Raw genomic sequence first — 18,164 nt, 5'->3', positions numbered from 1 at the left:
CCTTGTACTTGGTCTAGTTGAACCTCATTAGGTTCTTATGGGTCCATTTACAAAGCATGTCCAGTTTCCTTTGGATGGCATTCCTTCCTTCTATTTATCACCTTGAAAGGTTGCATGGATGAGCTGAAGCTGCTAGAATTGCAATTTTTCTGAATGTTTGTATTTTCCTAATTACTTGTGAACATCATTTGGCATTACTAGAATTCACTGCATCTATTTTTTAATGGATTTTGAAAAGTGAAAAGAATGTACTGGGATTAAAATACGATGCAACCATTCATAGCACCCCTTAGCCTTGGCAATCAGATACTGAGCCTTTTCAAACTGAGCAATTCCCTAGTTCTGCTCTAAACATACATCTTGTTGCCTAGAGGTTACATAAGATGTGCGCTCAAAGTTTACATCCAGCTATTCCAAGTGTATCCTGCAAACAAAAAGGAAATGCTCTTTTAAACTAGTTTATTACTTCATGCCACCATACTACTAGACATAAGGGTCCCAAGGCACAGGTTCTTTGTATTATTTACATTAGATGTACTACATTTAGCAAAACCAAGCACATAGGTTAAGGGTGGCAACAACTCAAGATTTTTAGGGCTTTGAAAATAGTACAGTTATGGATGAATTTACATTATGCTTACTATGACTGATAACTGGGCTTTGGGGCTTTGTTTGCATTCATGGTTTTTTTTTTCCTCTAAAGCCCAGTCAAAAACTATAAGAACAAATAACTTTGACATAGTGTCAAACAGTAAAGAGAAAACTGCAACTACAACTGTGCTCAAGCATACAGATGTGCACCTAGAGCAATTCTCTCCACTTGAGGAAAACAAACTCTTTTTCCCAGTTCAGAGTGCCAACTTTGCTGTGATAAGCCCTGAATATGACCTAGTCAGTCTTGGATTAGGGATGAACCTATCACAGTCTGCTTCATCACCAAACATCTGAAAGTCAGAAATCCAAACTAATTGGTGAGAGGTCTCTGAGACAGGTACATTCTTTAGCTCAATATAATCATGTTAAATCTTTGGACAAGACTTCATACGTGTGCTTGCTTCTTCTCTCTCTATATGTGGCTGTGATGGACCATATGTTTTCCAATTTGAAACAGAGCAAGCGGTCTTGTAGGTGCCTGTGCACTTACTGCTGTAGAGTGGGTAGAACATGTCAGTGACATGCCTCCAGTCTTTCACCTCCAACTTACCTGAACTTTAAGAAATCTGGAAAATAAGCTTCACAAAGGAACCCTTTGTACCCACAATTCACCTTTTGAATTTATTTACTTAATTTGAGACCAGAACAAAACATGTCAAAATGGCAAAACTGACAGAAGTGGTTTATAAGGAAAGCTCAGTGATTCTTCTGCCTGCCATTCATTTGTTAATAGAGCTTTGTCACTGAACTTGCAAAGGTTGTAAATCAATATTTATGATGCTTCTGAAGAACTGGAAAAGATTTTATCCAGCACTTATATTGTTGTGGGGTTTTTTTTGTTGTTGTTGTTTTCCTAATTGGCAATAATGAGAAAAACAAGAACACAATTCAGAAAAATAATATAAAAACAGTGTTATTTTTATTTAAGAAATAGTTAAAACTACTAAAAAATCATAAATATTTTAAAAGAAAATATCCCTGCACTAAGAGAGTATTAGGCTAGAATGTTAAGATTTTTCCTGACATTAACCATTACATTTGAATAGTTTCCAAAAGAATTCTGCTTCAGTGTATTTTCCTTCAGCTTCAAAGGGAGGACTGATTACTTGCTCAAGGCTGTGGATGCCATACTCTTGCCAAAAATTGGGATTCCCAGGCTATTTGCTCAAACCACTGGAATTCTTCTCCTAATTTGATCACTAGCAATATTTCTGAATGAAGACAGAAATAATGGAAGTGTAGAGGCAAAGATTGTTCTCAGACAAATGAAACTCCAGCAGAAATACTTTGGATAGTCAGGAAATTTGGGAATATTTTATACAAATAAGTAAAAGCTGGTAAGAGAGAAAAAAAAAAAAAGAACATAAATAATCCAATCAAAGTACAGGCTTTTTTTGAAGTGTCCAAGCTTTTTTAAATGATGGCCAGTCTCAATTATAATGTAATTTCTTCATCAATGCTAATGATGAAGGGCCTTAAATTGGGCTGGCCACTGAAGATGGAAGATGTAAGTAGCACATCAGTGCCATAAGGGATGTCCACAGTCTGTGTTTTTCAAACACAGTTATGGAGTAGTACACATTCCTAGACATGAATATATTTTACACAAACTACTTAAGGAAGGTGTGATCTTCATAAATCAAAAATTAGATAATTACAAAATGCAAGTTTAAGCATTATTCTTTCCCAAATTTCATCAATATTGGCTCTTTTTTATTAGTGAGAAATTTTATCAATTAAATACACATACCTTTTTCTCATTTTCTGTGACATGCATCCTTTCACTAACTAGAGTGCTATCATAATTTATGTTTTTCATGTAAGAGACAACGCAAAGATCTCCAGGCTTTGTTCTTCTATAAATATCACTAGCTCCACTTACACTACTGTATCTTGAGACTGGTTTTCCTCTGACCTTATCAAGCACAGCGATTTTCCTGTCTACCCTAAACAGCACCTGGAATCTTACCAAAAGAAATCAGAATCCAACATAAAGCTCCAGCAGTGGCTGAGTGAGAAAACAGGAGCATGTCCTTCAGTCTTCAGAGGACTCGTGTGGGGAGGGAGCTGGTCTTCTTGGGGCTGTTACAGCTCAGCTGAAGGCATGCAAAGGGCACGTGGCAGTTGAAAGGCTTTCTTGTGTGAATGCATTGGTTTAGCTTAATAAAGGCTAAGCAAAGGGCAAACAAGGCTGCACTGTAGTGACTCTAGGGTAGAAAATCTTGGTGCTCACTGGAACTTCAAAAAACTGAGCTGGCTTCAAAGATTCGCTCCTCTGCATAATGCACACTACACGCAGCACCCTGATCTGACCCCGCCTGCGCTAAGTGGTGCTTGCCAGCAGTTCTCTAAGAAAACAGGTTGGCACATACAATGTATGCAGTGTAACCTCAAGGAGTCTGGCTTTCTTAAACTCAGAGAATGGCAATATTAGGGAGAAGCAGAAACTATATCCATTCTGTTCATAAGATAGAGCTTACTTGACAAGGAACTGCACTACATTAATGATATTTTGTTCCAGGAGGGCTGCTTGGTTGCTAATTACAACAGTCATTGCCGCAGAGGACAGAATAGCGAGCTTTGGGCACAATGGAGACAGGCTTGATACCCTAGGACTGCAGCCAGGGCCCAGACTGAAAGCAGAAGATATGCATGAATCTTCCTGAGAGATCTGCAGGAGGTCAGAGGGTTTTGTTTTGAAGGTTGGAAAAACAGACTGCTCAGTGGCTGCAAAAGTGCCATTGCTTGCAAACATGAGAAAGTTTTCCTGTTGGTTTTTTAACATTTACTATGGTATTTAACGTGCTCAGCATGATGGTACAATTTTTCAGAGTTTTAAATCTAAAAGCAGATTTTTCAGGTCTTTACTGGCTGAGAATGAGTGTATCTTTTGCCCATTTGGTAACTCCAGAAGACAAATATGTCAACATGAGAACAAATTGTTTTCCAGTGGGATGTTATTAAATCTAGGTGGGAATACCTGCAAAGTCCCAGGTTTTGCCAGTTACCAGCACTGGTAAAAGATTCAGTGATACCACTTTGCTTTTAATTCCTACATCAACAATGACCTCAAACAAAACACTCATATTTCTGAACAGAGCAAGCTGCAGGTAGACCTGCAAATAGCACTTTGCTCTACTAGGCACTGACTTGCTGTACTGTGGCAATACACTCCCAACACTTGCATGGCTATAGTGGTAGGATAATTCTGCTGTTCACTATGATATGCAGGAAGGAAGGGAAGGGTAGCCACATGTTAACATCTGTGATGAACTTTGGGTCACTTTCTGATAATGACTCGTTGCAGATGGAAAAAGATGAAAAAAGAAATATTAAAGTGGTGCTCAGCTTATTCCACAGGGTCTGAAAGAAAACTGAGTGTTGGAATTTCTCATTCTGTACCCATGAACTCCACCTAGGGATTTTTGGAGAAGCAATACACAACAATATGGGCCTCTTCTCCCTGATAAATAATGACAGGACAAGAGGGAATGGCCACAAGTTGCGCCGGGGAAGATTTAGATTAGACCTGAGGAAACATTTTTTCTCTGCAAGAGTGGTCAGGCACTGGAATGGCCTGCCTAGGGAGGTGGTTGAGGCACCATCCCTAGCGCTGTTCAAGAAGCGTTTAGATGAGATGCTGAGGGATTTGATTTAGTAGTTCAGTGGGTAGGGATGGTGTTAGGAGGATGGTTGGACTAGATGATCTTGTAGGTCCTTTCCAACCTAATGTACCTATGAACCTATGAATATGGAGTAAGATCACTCAAAGAGCAGCGTGTGGGAGAGCCATGTCAATGATGAAGCTGGAGAATTGTAGACCAGTTAAATGCAGCCACCTAAGCACATCTCAGTTTGTAGGCTTCATGGAAGCTTGTCTGGATTTCCGTGTTCATGATCCTCCTGTATGAGTTTCTATAAATTCAAACTTCCCATAGTTGCCTCATTTCAATTAAAAAAAAAAAAGAAAAAAGAAAAAAAAAGACCTAACTGTTGTTCCTTATACAGCTGAAACCTTCCCTCTTTCTTAAGCGCTACGGTGACATGAACCTGAAAAGCCTTCTTAGGGGAAATTCTTCTAAATCACCAGGTGGTGCAAAGCTACTGGCAAAGATCTTCTTAACCTACAGCCTGGAAAGCAGGGCATTTAGAAGGCAGAGTTATTTCAGTTATCATAGGCAATACATTGATAAAACAGACAGACAGTGCCTCCCTCATTATTTCTCAAATTCACTATCTCACTTCTCTCCAGATAAGTGCACCTGCACTCATCTCTGATAAACATTTTTTTTTAGAGGCCATCTATATTTACACAGGAATGTAAAATAATGAACTGCCTAGTCTGCTGCAAATCATGGAGAAAATGAGGAGTTCAGTATACATGGAAACTGAAATTTCTTTTTGCAAGAGAGGAATTTACTTAAGCACTAAAAGTGCAACATTAGATTGCACATGTAAAATTCTGAAGAAGTTTATGCTTTTGGTTAAGTGTTCCTGTTACGGGAATGTAATGTCAAGGTTTTCCAAAACAAAAGATTATCTTTTAAAATACACAGTCAAAGGCTTTCAGGTATCTGAAAAGTTAATATAAATTCTTCCTTTAAAAATAATTAACCAGCACTGTGAACATTTCTTCTCATTTCAAATATTTTTCCCTATTCCAGATACGTGTAGCTTTCCTTGGCAAAAGTTCTATCTCTCTGTATCATGGGATATTTTATCAGATTTCATAGTAAGTCTTCTGACACGAATCTTTTCCTTATGCTACATAATGTTGTATCTCACCAATAACTGGAAATCATTCAAGTATCTATCATAAAATGTTTGATCTGATACATCTAATCTGCATTTTAAACCCTCCGTCTCTTACAATCTGCTCAATTGTTTCATTATTCTGCGACTTTACCTTCATGCTCTCCAAAACTGCTGCTGCTGCTCATTTCTTCTGTTAGCCCAGACATAGCAGTGCAGGTCAGGCAGCACGAAAGCTGTCAAAAATTTGCTGCCCGATTAGGTTTTTATTGCTGCTGTTGTTGAAAAATAATTATTGACCATCTCCATTCCCTTTTTCACTTTCTTTCCATTCTCTCAACATGCTATTTTTCTCCTCGCAGGCTTCAAGCTGAGACTAGGCACTCTAACATTTTCTAGTTCATTGGAGGTCATTAGCAAACAGCTTCAGAGAAGTTAGACAGCATGTTTGCTCTTTTCATGTTGCTGTATTTCAGTTTTTCATGGGACAGAATCTCTTAAGATCTTCTGTACCATTCTTTTCACATAAGCTCTTTGTTCCTTATGATATAGAAAAAAAAAAGGGTATATACATACTGCTCTTTGCTATTGTGGCAGAGCCACAGTTTCAAAGGTAAAGAACATAATAGTGTATACAGACGTTGGCATATGTCTTTACACCACTGATGCACTCACCCAGATTGGATTCAAGTATATGACCAGGTGCTTTATTGTCTTTGTATGCAAGTAAATCATAAGCTGTATGTATAATAAAATACATACATAAAGCCTTAAAAATCTGCCCCATTGTACATTCTTATAGTTTATTTTCTAAAGTCACCATGTTCTTATTACAAACTTGTTTTAGGCCCTGCCAAATTCTAGAGACTCTCAGACCATTCAAGCCTGCCAAATTTGCCTCCTCCAGCTAGCTCTCTGGAATACAAAGCTATCTAACAAGTCCTACTCAGAATGTGTTTGGAACTATTAAAATCAACTGCTACCAGCACATTTTCTTCAGGGGGAATGGTATTCCAACGAAGGGCATTTACATTCTGAAAACGTAGGGAAAGCCTCGATAAGGTCAGGAAATACAGAGACAAAATGATAAAGTAGTAGTTTAAGAGAGTACTAACAAGTAATCAGTGTTTTTCAGAGCGACCTATTTTCTGTGGAGGGAACAACCAAAAACCAAACGATCAGTTCATGATGGAGGGAGCAAAAAAGGACTCCTGGAAATCCTGCGGAAAAGGTTCGTCTGTGAAAACAAGATGAAAGTACAGAAGCAGACAAGGAAAAGAAAAGATTAAGTAATTCACTTTTTCTATAGAGTTAACAGAATTTGCATATCCATTCCTGGTTCAGAAGCTTTGAAATTCTGTTTTTCTCCAGCTGTTTTTCTTATCATTGTGGCATGCTTTCTCTTCACACATAGAGCCACTTAGCTCTCAGATTCTCTCTTTTAACAGACTGCTGGCATCTTTCAGCTGCTCTCAGGCCTTCTCTTTTACATCTCCCAGCTGCCTCTCTTACCCCTCACAGCATTACTGGCCCACTCATCTTGTGTATTTTTTTTAAATCATTTCCAGCTGCCACATTTGTGCTCTAGATACTTCTCATTCTCTCTCCCACCCAGAATATGTCACTTTGGAGTGTTTCTGGGGGCCTATGGGTTGACAGCAGGTTTCCAAAGCCTCTTTCTGCCCTAATAGGAATTTCATTCAAATCCTTTCAACATTTTCATGCACCAAACCAAAATTTTTGGGGGGCTATTTGTGAATGCTGGGAAGGGGGAGGGCATGCTGCTAAAATTCCCAAAGTGCTAAAAACACATCAGATAATCAAACCTCACCTCCTGCTGTTTCACACATCTCATGTATCATGCTCTCTCTGGACTCTAAACAGTGCCCAAGATCCCACAGTACATACAAAAGTTCTGAAGTTTAGAAGAAATCACAGGTTACGAATTAGAATCTCTTGCTCAGTAGTGTCCAGATTGTTACGTTACTCTTGCAGACTGCAGAGTCTGGACTGACGTGGAAAAGGCTTTATGTGTTTCTAAGAAACACTGCACTTCAGTGCATGCAAACTCTTTGACTTTCATAGTCAAGAAGTAAACTCTAAACAAAAACTCTTAGTAAAACAGTTCCTCTTAACTGCGTAAATGGCAGTTCAGATTCATATTTGGTGGCTATTCCCACACACTGTTTTTTCACCTTAAGAGATGGGTAATGCTCTCATTTTGTTTTGGTTTTGCAAAATTTTATGCCAAATCTATATGACTATAGGAAGATCTAATTAGCATCTAATTAAATTTACTAACAATCGAATTTCAAAGCTATTAGACTTCCTTTCCTCCAAAATTTTGGCAAAAGACAAATGAAAATCTGGCTGGAGGAGGTACATAAATGTTATGGAATCTTAATTGGTCCGTCTACGATATTCCTTTCAACAATGCCATTTGAATAAATGTGCTTGAATGTTCAAGATAGTAGTTAAATAAATGAACAACAACAACAAACTGTACAAAGATCTTATTTGTATATCACACAGGTTTCTTTCTGATCTACCAAGGATTGACCTGTTTTTTATATGATGACATCTGGACAGAAAATTAAATTTACCCACTGGAGTGTACCGGGTGAAGCACTTTCTCTGCAACAGGTGCCCACAGTCCAAAGGCAAGCAAGGACAAAATGTGTTGGCATCCAGCACTTGCTATGAAATAGGTCACAAACTCGGAAAATCCATTTATAAACATCACACAAGACTGCAGAAGAGGAATATATTTGGAACTGCCCGAGGAAGGAACACTCCTCTGCTTCTATGCAGAAAAGTTCTCATCCTCTTCTCTTTCTGCACCTCCGAGCACAGGCAGAGGAAAAAAGGACTTTGGATCTGCTTGTTCTAAATGGTTAGAAAGAAAAAGAAACAGCCTTCTTAGGTTTTGAAAAATATCAGTAGGAGCTTGCAGTCTAACAGTTGATTTAGTTACTACAGTGTTTGGGAGAGAAGCAAGCATAAAACTGGCATGGCAAAGTAGAGGTAAAGCTGGAAGAAAGATTTTAAAGAGCTTCACAGACATTTGTACACCACCTAAGATTGTTTTCCTGCCACGGTGGCTTTCTCCAAGGTACAGTGAAATAATTAAAAGCTCTCCAGACAACATCGGAGTCCTTTAGATCAGGTCTTGTGGCCTTGTCTTCAAACTACAGGGTTTTAATAAAGGGCATTAAGAAGCACTTTCCAACACTCCTTAGCATGGCTGGAGTTAAGACAACTTTGAGTTCTTCACAATATATGTGATTGCTACCAAAACTTAGAACAAAAATCCAAGGTTCCTTCCCAGATGGGTTTCTGGTGTTCCTAAAAACCTTCTCTGATGATTTTGGAAGGATTTACAAGTCAGCTCATGAAATAAAGGATAATCAACTTCCACAGTTAACTAGGCAGTCAACAAGCAGCTCTCCATACCTGCCAAGTACTTACGCTATTCTAAAAAAAAACCCTATTATAAGAAATGGTGTTATTTGGATTAGACTAAGCAGAGGTTGCCTGGTTCCGAAGAAACCAAATATGACTGTGACACTGCACTCTCTACTTTCCACATGAGATCATCAGATATATTTGACAGTGATAAACAGGAATGGGGTTATATATTCAGTGTACAAACTACAGCATCACCTTCTATAACTAGGCTTGCATCAAGTTAAATGGCAAAAATAGTATAAAATATTTTTCCGCTTATAAAAAAACAAACACACAAACACACAAAAACAACAATAAGATATATTCCCTCTCCTTCCTCCAAATGTGTCTTTCCCTTCTTAAGACAATCACAAGACAAGCACTGTATGCCACTGCCAAATACTACCGTTCTTTGTATTGTATTTTACAAGTGCTGAATACTACAATCTGGCACAAAGCGTGAATGGTGTCTAATAGAGAAAATGTACAGTAATTTTCACATGGCTAGGAAAATTAGGTTGCTCCCTGGATATAAACAAGAGACACACAGATCCTCTTCGTTACTGTCAGAAGGAGCTTCTTTCAGATGCTTGTGAAAAGGGGTAAGGGAGACTAGCTCATTTATGGTAAAACTTGCTTCTGAGGATTCTCCATCAAGCTTTGTCTTCTTTTATGCAAAGTATAAGTCAGGGCTTGACTAATTTTGCATCTCCAATTAAAACTGAACGAAATCCTGAAGATAGTTCATAGAGACTATCATAACGACAATACAGCAACACAATACATTATAAATATATTGTATCAACAGCAATGGTAATCCATTGTTAATTCATGGAACAATCACTAGCAGCCCAAAAGATACAACCTTAAATGATGATATCCAAAGTTGTCAGTAGCCAATAATAGTAAGCATAGCCTGTGTCTAAATAGGCCACTTGAAACCACTGGAGGAATATGTTCACAACAAATTTAAACTAGTTTCAGAAAAATAAAGATGGATTTATTTTGTGAGAATTCATAGAAATTATCAAAATATGTCAACTGTAAAAGCTATGTCTGCAGTAAACAGTTCAGTAAGGAAGGAAAAAAATGTCTAAGAAAAAATGAAGAACTGAAGGAATATCTTCCACCATGTTTTCCATTGTTTAAAACTATGTTTTTTGGAAACAAAATAATCACAGTAAAATTCCACAAGTACATAGGCCATTTAAATGTTCAATTTGGAGTGTGAATGAAGTGCACGAGGACCTCTAAAGGCTTGAAGAGAAGGACTTATTCTTGTTTTTACTAATTTTTAGGATTTATCTTCGAATAAATCCCTGGTCAGCATCTGCGAGCTGACACAGTGTGGATGCACAATATTTGTATTACATGCATACATATTTCCATGTAGCTTTCACAAATGAACATTTATAACTCTCCAAAATCCACACACTATAATAGAAGAACAGATGTCACAGATTTGAATCCCTGTCATTGAACACTGAGGTATGAAAGAATGAGAGAATTTAATCAAATATAGTAAATGATTTCACATAGCTGCATATTGAATTTTGTCAGATATACTCTGGAATACTGAACACATATGCAACACATTCATTTTAAGTACAAAACAGAAGCATTTTTTTGCATCATGAGTATCTTCTTATAACCCACACAGTCACACAGTTGAACACAGATGTCTAAAAGCCCTTTCTACACTGACTTTCCCACAACATTTCTTCTGCGTCATAGAATCATAGACTCATCTTAGTTGGAAAATCCTCAAGTCCAACCATCAACCTGACCTGCTGAGTTTCTTCTTTAAATAATGTCTCTTAGTGCCACGTCCACACCTCTTAAATATCTTTAGAGACAAGGAATCAAGCACTTCCCTGCACAGCCCATTCCAACGCTTGGCCTTCCTCTCCATGAAGAAGTTGCACAGTGTATCAGCTCTTTCTGATGACATTTGCTCATTTTCTCACTGTAGTATGAATATATGTGCATGCATCTGCATGTGGATTAAGAGCTAGACAATGAGTGGAATGTAAAACACACACCCATCACAGAACTAGCACAGGTTTGGTGGTGCAAAGGTGTGAAAATGTCTCAGAGCACTGTGTAGAGGAGGAGAGGTTCAAACAAGTGAAGTGAGACAGATATTATCTTTGTGTAGCCTTCTTTAAGTCTGTTTGATGACACTGTGTGGTGGATACTCTTGGGAAAAAAACAACTGCTAGGGAAATACAATTATTTCCTCACATTTTAAGAGATATGGATTTTATAAGTTCCTTCAAAATTCCTGATTGATGAGCTGGAGTTATTGATATTTTCTAGCCATATCTACCTGGCTAGGATGAGGGATCAATGGTAAACATTTATTAAATGACTTTTCTACAGACAAAAGAAAGCAGCTGGTTATTAATGAGTCAGAAGTCATAGCAAATCTGTAAATTTGAATGGTGAATTATTTAAAAGTTGTGAAAAAGTTCTAAAAGTTGTTGCATATAAACAAAAACTCAAAATACCTCACTATGTTCTTCTGGAAATACCAAAGGACAGGAGTACCACAAATTCAGATCCACCATCCTTCTGAAACAAATGGAACTTGATTGGAGAAGTATCATCAAGTAACTGAAAGGCCAGTTGTATCACAAAACTTGATTTGAGCCAAGTGAGCCAGCTGCATCATAAAGCAACTGGAATGCCAAGTTACATGTATTCCCCTGCTTTTTTGCCATTGACACGAACTGTACTCACTAGCTATATAGCCACTGACACACAGATCTGATGGCAAGTTATTTCTTAAAGCCCACATTCTAAATGAATATATTTGTGCTGATCTGTAACACTGCAGAGCTGTCTGAATGCAGAACCCACAGCATGACACGTGTCACTGGGACTCTCAATCTCAAGCTATTCTGTTAAAGCTCAATGCAAAGTTCAACAACTGAGCTTTTGATCCACAGCATTTGGTCTGTGACTCATACAGGAATTTGACTCATTCATCCTTTGCTGCAAGTACCTTGCTTGAAACTTCCAATGTGGTTAATAAAAAATTAATTGAGCAACATCTTGTACTCAGATCAGTCCATTGTTCACCAATGCCTATCAGCACAGTCTCACAGCTCCCACTCACCTCCCACCTTCTGGTATCATATCTGTGTCCAGAACTGCGTGTCAGCTGGGGAGCTTTTGTGGGCATGACTGGACAATGACCTGACAATATTCAATTGTCAGAGAAGCCACTGTTGATTGGCACTTGTTTTTGATACAGTCACAAGTCCTAAATCAGTAACATTTTGAGTTTAAGATTGTATTTCAAAGAATTCAACCGATTGCTTGAATATTGGAACCAACATACAGCAGCTATACATCAGCAGATCTCTGCAACTTTCAGTAATGGCTTGGTGATCCAGAAGGACTGAGAACTTAATCTGAAACACCTAATAGGTAAAAATAACTGTTACAGGTAAGAGTTTTTTAACTTCTAAAATATTAAGAAAAAGCATCTATCATGGTATATATTACCCAATTAATACTATTCAAATACAGAATTCTTGCCCTAAAGGGAAACAACATCATCTGGAGATAAAGGAAAATGAGAGAAAGTGACACCAGAGAAATTTAATACAATAAAATCTTCAACTTACAGTCTTTTCAATATTAATGCCTATTTATCTCACACATAGAAGTTTGAAGAGGGTGGAAAGTATGCTCAAATTGCCATTTTCAGACAAAATCAATAAGCTCCAAGCCATTGTCAAAGCAGAAACCCAAAGCCATTCTCAACAGCAAAATAAATAAATAAATAAACAAATAAATAATTCTGTGGTTGTATTTAAAGAATCACATAGTCACAGAATTGCAGGGGTTGGAAGGGACTTCTAGAGATCATTGAGTCCAACCCCCATGATGATCTAATCCAACCCTTTTCCCATATACATGGCAAAAGCTCTTTGGTACATGAAACAATCTGGTAGCAATTATGAGGTGGCAGTAAATTAGGTTATTTTTTTATCCCAAGCTAATTAAAACCCTCAGAAGATCATTCTTCAGTGTACCAAATAAGACCTATACCTCTTTCAACTTCTAGAGAACAGAAGGATAAGAACCATAAAAATGGGAGAGTTGAGATTTGTACAGAACCAAGTCCTATGAATAAATCTAGGAAACCTGAATTAAAACTGTAAAAATTTGGGGATAACGTAGAGGGAGCCACAGGATGAACTCCCACTTTAGTGAAATTGGTCTTACTAAGTATGAAACTCCATTAAACACTCAAAACACACAAATTTTGTGCCTGAAACAACAAAAAGCATCAGCTTGGCCAAGTTTCCTAACACATCTGTGGATGAGACCACAAAGCATTAGTTAATGGAGAAAAGCAGTTGAATTGACAAGTCTGCATGTGGAACATTGACCTTTTTTTTTCAGAAAAGCTCACCATGAAGCTGGGTTTCTGAATTGCTGCTCTAAAGTTAGAGTCTTTCAGACTGTAGTATCATGGCAGCCTAAAGAAACATGAATTAATACATCACTTTTTTAGTTCCTCCAAAAACCTTTTCAGGAGTTCAGGGTGGTATCAGTCTGGTTCTTGGTGATCAACAGCTGCAACCATTGCTAAAAGCCTCAGCACATAAGAACAGCTGCATTTAAGTGAAAGGCTAAAGGGTTCTGTTTCTGGGAGGAGGTCTGATTGTTGGCCACTCCAAGCAAAACTCAAGAGTGTGGCTTAAAATACTGTCACGCTGACTCTTTTGTTACGTTAATGCACTTGGAAGTATTTTTAGTGGAATAACAGCACTCTATACACCTCAGACCACACGAAGCAAGTTCTAAGCCACTTAGTTTATAATAAACTGATTTGCTAAACAAGGATATAGAAATCCTTGAGTTCTACTGCACTTTAAGCAATGGAATGACAAACTGAAAACAGGTTTAACCCTGATACTAGGTTAAAACTTAAATGATGTGTGCAAAGCCTGTCATTTTTTCAGGGTGTGGCTTCACACATGGGACTGTCAAACCAGTTTTTGAAGAGGTTAAAACTCTTGTTTTACAGAGGAGGGTGAGTCATGATTTTAAAAAATCAGAGCACAACTCAGACACAGAGTTGCAGATACTATAAATCATATTATTATTAATTTCAAAGGAGCAATTGTTGCTACATTGTTGAACTTCGTGATAATTCATCCAGATGAAATGATGTTAATTTAAAAAAAAAAAAAAGCATTTCTTTAATTTATATGTATCTCCCTGGTTCTAGGCTTTTAGGTTGCATCAGAAAAAGAAAGGCTTAAGTAAAGCAGAAGCAACTGCATGAAAGGACTCCTTCACTGAAATTAAGAAGTTTCAGATAAAGAATATATATATATATAGTAGTTTCTGTAATTTTTGTGATATATATATCACGTTACAGATTATATATATCACGTTACAAGTTATATATATCATACTCCAGATATATACTATTCAATTACTTTATATTATGTATTGTATGTCATGTAAACTTTCCTATACTTTATATATTTCTTTCCTGGAGCTCCCCATCAGACACTGAAAGGCCGCTCTGAGATCACCTTGCAGCCTTCTCTTCTCCAGGCTGAAGAGCCCCAGCTCTCTCAGCCTATTGTCCTCATAGGAAAGGTGTTCCATTCCATGGATCACATCTGTGGTCCTTCCCTGGGTGCGCCCCAACAGGTCCATGTCTCTCCTGTACTGGGGACTCCATATCTGGACACAGTACTACAGGTGGGGTTTCACCATCACAGAGTAGAGGGGCAGGATCACCTCTCTTGACCTACTGGCCACGCACCTTTTGCTGCACCTCAGTTGCCTTTCTAGTCCAGCCTGCCATGTACCAGTACCCCCAGGTCTTCCTTGGCAGGGCTGCACTCAGTCCCTTTATCCTCCAGTATCTTCCTTGTATTGGTAGTGGATGTTGCCTCAGCTCAAGACCCTGCACTAGGTTGAATCTCATGAGGTTCACCTGGGCCCTCTTCTCAAGCCTGTCTAGGTTCCTCCAGATGTCATTCCATCCCACTAGCATGTTGACTGCATTCCACAGCTTGCTAACATCCACAAACTTGCGAGCATGCACTTGTGAGCTGATTCAGCTGCATAAAAGCTTCAGGTTTGCACTGACATTTTTGCTAATTATTTGTTGAATTACAGCTATCTCCAATTAAATAAAAGTAGCAGCTTGGTTGACTTCAGCTGGAACAGGAGTAGACCCATAAGAACTGCCACCTGCTCTTTCCAATCAATGGGTAAACTTGCACTGACTTCAATCACCCTGTAACAAACAGACCTTTAGGCGTAGGGCTCTCCCATTAACAAAACCGGACTAAAATCAGCAGGTGTTTTGCTCAGAAAGGTTCGTGTATGAACTTCCAATTTCTAAAAACAGCTCCAGGATAAATAAAAATGAATCATCACCAGATATCTTCTATTTAGGGAAATACATTCTTGTAAGAGACCTGAACATCTCTGAGCATCTGAGCTTTCATTCATTTTCCTCTTTGTGTTGGATATACATGAAGTTAATTGTTCTGATGCTCATATGGTGTCCAGCCAACAGTCAGATACCTGGCAAGGTAGCTATGAATCTAAGTTTTGTTTGCATTCTTTATAAAACCAATATTTGTATTCCAGAAAATGAAGAAATTAAAATGGTAGTGATAAATGTCCTAGAACTGACATCCAACTGGAGAGTGACAAGTTAAATTACTGGTGAAAACAAACAAATAATAGGCTGTTTTCATTAACCTAATGGCCAATGACCACAAAATACATACAACCTTTTTGCTGAGGACATGTACCACAATAAAAGTGAGGACAACCAATGAAGAAATCAGTATTAAACAAACTCCATGTAAGGATAATCAAGTTCTCCACCAAATTTGTTTGGTAATATTGAAAACCAAAAAGATGTACAGAACACCTGCTATGAATGCAGTGAAGATTCCTAGGAAAACAACACTACAGAGGTATTTCAACTGCTTTTTAAGTTATCACATTAACACTGGTGAACCATTATTGATGCTGATAGATAACTCAGGAAGAAGGGATTATATGAGTTGCTCACCAGAACTGATAGGACATCAGCCTACAGTCCCAAGAATGTTAATGTGGGAATTCTCTTCTCTTTTGTTTTCCCAGAAGATTTCACTCCATTCTTCCTCTAAATATTTTATTTTATTTTATTTTATTTTATTTTATTTTATTTTATTTTATTTTATTTTATTTTATTTTATTTTATTTTATTTTATTTTATTTTATTTTATTTTATTTTATTTTATTTTATTTTATTTTATTTTATTTTATTTTATTTTATTTTATTTTACTTTAAGTACTATACAAAGGAACTTGCATCAATTCATTCCCTGCTGCTGGTGTAATGTAATGCCTGAGGTTCCCCGATACAGCCCATAACTTTGCTTATCACAGGAGGTCACAGAAGCCAGACAAAACCCTCACACAAGCTGATAATTTGGCTGATTATTACAGGCTGAAGGAAGCTAGTGGCTAGAAGAGGCTGACATTTCTGAATTGGTGAGCTCAGATACAAGCAACAATCTTTTATATGCTGTAGGACCGATACACACATTTAAAACTTGTTTGACTTTGTAAGGAATACATTCTTCACGTCTGCACACAACTGTTTTGGTTATTGCCTTGTAAAGCTTTACAAGCACCTCAAGACACAGAGCTTTGAAACAACCTTTTGTAAGAGCTGCGTTACCTGAATCTATTTTATATATAGAAAACTAGTGTGTAAATCCAGTGAAAGAACATACAAGTGCTTGTGGCCCACAAATTCACTATGAAAATTCTTATAGAGTATTTCCTTTCTATCTAAAATATTTATATTTTAATCTGATAAGATACATAGGATTTGGGATTAAAAAATATTTTATCAATGACTATTTGATTTTTTCACAAATATTATAGCCTGCACATTATTTGCTGTTGAATTTATATTGTATTCTAAGCAGTTCTGTTGTCCTTCAAAACTTAACTACATTCCCAGTCAAATTATCTGAAATCTAAATACCAAACTGTCACCACACTTCTCTGATGCTTCTTTTTTATTCTCTGTGATAACTCAGAGGCAGATCTTTGTTACATTAGTGGAAATTTGTGTAGAACCATCAATTTTGTTTCAGAGATACCAATATAACTGAACCAGCATCTAAGCTGATGTTCTTACTTATACCAACAATTTATTTATTTTTAATGTTCATGGCCTGATTCATAAATATTTACGATGTTGCATTCCTTTTTTTTTCTTTTATGAAGATATAAAAGTGGCACATTTGGTGGGGTATTAAAAGAGTTCTCCAAGATGTATTTTTCAGGATAGCCAAGAATATTCTCCAAAGAAAATGATAACTTGTAGAAAAATGGTACAGTATTTACAGAAGCCTTGTAAATACAGGAAAGCAATAAATTAAGAATTAAATAAGTGACCTGTTTTGAAACAAAAAGTTTTTTTTCTGGTACATGAATCACTGGTCTGTATTTATTCAAGTGAAACGTTAAGGTGAAAATATAGGATGAAAGCTCATCAGTCAATGGCAAAACAAGTATTGATTTGAGGAGAAATAGGATTTCACCCCAGCAGAGAGAAATATCTGTAATTCGTTCTAAACCATTTTAGGCATCAAATACATTTTTTAACTTTTGTTTGCTCCTCCTTCCTTTTCTGGGAAAAATAAATAAATAAATAAAGTCAGAGTGGAAGATTATCTGGCTACTGGAAGATAACCTGGCTAAAAAGGCAGAATCCTTTTCTGGCTTTATATTTGTTCTTGTGTTTTCATAAGAGGACTTCACATACAGATTACGGTAATTCAGAAAGTAAGGGAAAAAAGCAAGCCATTATACAAAGTATCTCAGGCTAAGGCCTTTATAAAAGGAAAACCACTTTTTCACTTAACAGAAGAAACTCTTCTGCCCCAGCTGAATGAGAAAAGCATGTACTGATGCGGATAGATAATGGGGCTGGTCTCAAAAAGCTCTCAGAGTACTGAAAAAAAGTTTTCTCTCCATTTGCCATGGACATGAAAAGTAGGGTAAATGATTCTGCTATGCTCTGTGCTGCTGTACTTGATCAGTTCCTCATATCTAATCTAGGCAGTCATCATTTGTAGAATACTAATTTAGGCCAACAAAACTACATATTAATGTAAACGATGTACTGTACCTGGGGATTGATACCAGCAGTCTTGTTTTGGAGAAGGATGTAAAAACGAGACATCCTCAGTCTTGAAGTCCAAAGTTGAGAGAGAGTTTGAAGGAGCAGAAGAAAATTCACACCGCTG

General features: G+C 37.3%; 1 long non-coding RNA gene across 1 annotated transcript in view; it reads right to left on the bottom strand.

Annotated features, from left to right (window-relative positions):
* The window catches only part of LOC136058689 (uncharacterized), a 28,536-nt gene extending 10,372 nt beyond the window's left edge, over window positions 1-18,164 (bottom strand). Inside the window, exon 1 of the long non-coding RNA XR_010623155.1 lies at window positions 18,047-18,164. This is a non-coding gene — a long non-coding RNA (uncharacterized LOC136058689). The remainder of the gene's footprint in view (window positions 1-18,046) is intronic.

The sequence above is a fragment of the Cyrtonyx montezumae genome, unplaced genomic scaffold (genome assembly GCF_038088225.1).
Source record: "Cyrtonyx montezumae isolate F1298 unplaced genomic scaffold, pur_monq_1.0 scaffold_8, whole genome shotgun sequence".
Lineage (NCBI taxonomy): Eukaryota > Metazoa > Chordata > Aves > Galliformes > Odontophoridae > Cyrtonyx > Cyrtonyx montezumae.
The sequence above is the reverse complement of the archived record's forward strand: the minus strand, read 5'-3'. Positions and strand labels throughout refer to the sequence as shown.